Here is a 3,717-nt window from a genome sequence, read left to right as displayed (position 1 = left end):
ATCAACCAGGTAAAATCGGTGTGTTTTTGTGAGTAAAGTTGGTGAACGTGCATCTATTGGACGTGTAAAGCTTCTCCTGTCGCTGCTGGTTAAAGTCAGCAGTCTTGCTTTTAAAAGATGTACTCGATGACCAGGCTCAGTCAACAGATGATCTATCTGAAGTGTGTCGAGTGTGTTCTTGACATGACACGTGTAACGAGGCAAATCTTGAAAAACTAACTTAACGTCCTCATTGTCGAACATGTTGTGCATTTCTTCTCTTCGATCAGATGGCTGCGTGCTTTGGAGCCGTGTCAGTCAAAGGAGTAAATAAAGTTCCCCATGTAACTGACAGCTCTGGCAAATTACAAAAGTGATAAATAATGCTAAAACTATATTGTTGTATTTTCAGTAACAATGGGGTGTGGCGATACAGGCATTTTGGACGCTTCAGGACACATACAAAATAAAGTGCCTTTTTGTGAGAGTATCATCTTCAGACAACCACTAGGGCTAAATATAAATGTTAAGAAATCCCACCACAGGAATCAAGGCACTGTGGACCACATAAAAACTTGTAGTGATAATGGCCCTGCCCACAACGCCACTGATCAGACTGATATAAAGAGTCACCTCTGTTCAGATGACTGAAGCCTGTGTACATCTTACCATGTGTTATTGTTTCAGGGAACACGCCCGGGTTAATTTGTGACAATTAACCCGTAAACTCAGAATTATCGTTCACACATTTGGACACTGCTGCGCCCGTGTGCTTACCACCATACGACATCAAAAACTTCTATATCCTACACGCATATAAGGCAGAAGCTACAAATAGTTTGCAGGCTTACTATTAGTGGACTTTTCGTGTGCTCCTATATATCATGGTTTGTATGATGAAACAGGAGTAGTGAGAGGCTCGTAAGAGCTTTTAGTAAAAAAATGTCACGGTTTGGTGTAAGGTCTTTTATTTAGTGTGTAGATGCAACACACGCACTCATCTTTACTTTGATAAGTTTGATATTTTATCAAATTACCTTAAAAGCAAGGAGCCAGTTAAACAGAAATACTACATTAAAACAGGTTTATTTGCACATTGGGCAATAAAGGGTGCATCCACTGGTGGTGGCCCAAGACAGCTGCAGTGGAACCATCTGTCAGTGTGCCAGCAATCTGGAAGTAGAGAAAATTATCTGTATTTAATTACCATAAGTAAGACACGCATCAAATGAAAGTGCTTAAAATATGCCTTATCCATTGCACATCTGTGTCATACGAACCACACAGTATGCATAGGTCGGACAAATCCTCTGTTCATGAAACAGTTATTATTTTACTCCTAATAATAGCTCTTGTTTTTCAATAACTAATAAAAACAAATGAGGAACCAAGCTGTTTCTTTCAGCCGGTGGCTTATTTGCATTATCATACGATAATTGAAGACTTGTTGAAATTGTCCTCCAAATCCTCTTCATTTAAAATCATGTCTGTTAACTGGAACAAGAAACAAGTGGAAAACACAGGGATGCGTAAACGGTCCAACCACTTATTTCTGAATGGTTGATTCAAAGCACCTTCACTTACTTTACACACTGACACTGCATGAGGTTGCATCCTCCTGACGAGCATCTGAAACTGTTACACTGGACCAGCGGGAGCAGTTGTGGCCCTGCTGCCTCATGAAAGCCCTGTGCAGAATAGTAATAATTAATACCATGTAGGAAAATCTATGAACCCCTTCCACACCATGGTCCCCCCTTGCCTGGTCACCACACTATTTTTGTTTTGTGTGTCCTCATGTGCCCCAAAATTATCCACAGACAGTGACAAATTAGAAAACGCAACAACAAATTATTCTAACAGGAGCTGTATATTGTGATTATAGCCAAAGCACAAAGTTAGTGTCCAGGTTTTCTCAGGAGCAATTTGTTCCAATATTAAGATGCAGAATAAAGAATCATAGGACAAAGACAAAAAAGGCCTACAAGTGAAGGAGCATGATTAAAAAGATCCTCCCTAATATGCATTTATGCAAAATTTTTAACCCACATTAATTCAAATTCCAAATGTTGAAAACTTAGCTTACCTCACTTTCCACAAGTTCATCTGGACAAAGGTGTTCCCCGAGGTTGTCTGATCCACAACACCTCTAGCTTTTCCCCAGCCCAAATTTTCTGTATCACGATGTGGAAAAAAGTTGACATATTACTTGCAATAAATATTAGCAAAATAACCCTACTCATAATTAGCTAATACCTGTTTCCAAAGTGTCTGAATCCACTTTCAGTCACAAATTTACAATAGCTTTAAATAGTTCCGTTAATTTCTTCACCAAGGCGTTAGTCTGGGGGTGGTAGGGAGAGCAGAGACTTCTTTATTCTCAGTGTTACAGACCGGCTCAGAGATTGTGACAAGGAGGGAGATGACATGAAATAAATGTTGCTCTTTTTAGATATCTATTAACAAAATAAATTGTAATCAACAAAACAATGTGTATCCAAGAACTAAAGCAGAAAAGGATGCTGTAGTCAGGAGTCAGAGAGAGACAACCTCGTCCCACAGAGAGCGCAAGAGAAGGCATGAACGTGGCGAAACATTTTAAAGGGCAGAGCACACCTGGCCGAGGTGTGCACTGATTAATGCTGACGCCACCAGTTAAGGGGAAAGAAGAACAGGGACACCTAGTGTCCAGGTGAGGGTGGAGGGGGGTCGTCACACCACCTTCTCACAGACATAGTTGATATGAAAGAAAAGTGGAAACATTCATATTGAGCCAATACCATTTAAGATACAGAAGGCATGAGGATTTCTTACCTTATAAACAAATTTTCTACCTTGGTCCGTGAGAAGCCTTGTCGGAGTCTTTAACATAAATATAACAAACGAAGGAATCTCAAAAGTCCAAACGGAAAAAAAAAGAACCCGGGAGAAATCACTGGAGGCTTACACGCAGAGATGCAGAGGACGGGAGCTCAGGAGACGCCAGATACATAAAACACAGGTGATCAGGACATTACGACAACGATCCGACGAGGACAAAGGGAAGCACAGAGGCTTATATACACACACAGGGAGGGCAGGGGCGATTGAACACAGGAGGACTGGTGCAGACAATCACAGGGGACAGGAGGTGAATAACACACACTAGGCGCAGGGCCTACAAAATAAAACAGGAAACAGAAAACGTGCAACACTGAAACAACTCAGCCAAACATAAACACAAGGAAGTACAAGAAACAGGAGATAATAACTAAACAAACCATTACACCATGCTCACTCGCATGGAATGCCCCAAACAGATCGTTTGCCTCCTCTGGTGAGGAAACAACTTTGGCGAGATACTCGCCCTGATTCCTTCAACGGCATATGTTGTGAAGTTGCCTATCTGAGGGCTATGATGATATTAGTAATTCGACATCAGTGCTTTATTGTTTGGAAAGACAAGGCCAACTACTTACCCTTAAAAGATGTAATTTTCACATCTCCTTTCCTCCTTTTCCTCCTTTCTTTTGAGGATAAACCAAAAGGATAGGCATTATGCCTCTACTACTTTGTCACCTGAATTAACTTTACCTCAACAATCTCCCTAACTCTATAATTTTCTCATTCTCTTTTGCTATTGGTATTTGTCTCTTTTTCTCTCTCTTGCTGTCTCTCTCTGAATCTCCAATTACTCTCTACAAATCAAGGGAGCTGATGTAGGCCTTGCCACAAACAGGTGTGAATTGTTAGTATCAC

The 3,717-nt window shown here is 40.8% G+C and overlaps 1 long non-coding RNA gene across 1 annotated transcript; it reads right to left on the bottom strand.

The window, feature by feature from the left end:
- Positions 1–989: 989 nt before the first annotated feature.
- On the bottom strand, positions 990–2,985 carry LOC133953433 (uncharacterized). The gene is made up of 4 exons (XR_009920689.1): positions 2,794–2,985; positions 2,066–2,153; positions 1,564–1,667; positions 990–1,152 (listed from the first exon to the last, which is right to left on the bottom strand). It is a non-coding gene; the product is annotated as an uncharacterized LOC133953433 (long non-coding RNA).
- Between the last annotated feature and the right edge of the window lie 732 nt (positions 2,986–3,717).

This window comes from Platichthys flesus, chromosome 5 (assembly GCF_949316205.1).
Source record: "Platichthys flesus chromosome 5, fPlaFle2.1, whole genome shotgun sequence".
Taxonomy (NCBI): Eukaryota; Metazoa; Chordata; class Actinopteri; order Pleuronectiformes; family Pleuronectidae; genus Platichthys; species Platichthys flesus.
Note: the sequence above shows the minus strand (reverse complement) of the source record. Positions and strands in the feature narration are given on the sequence as shown.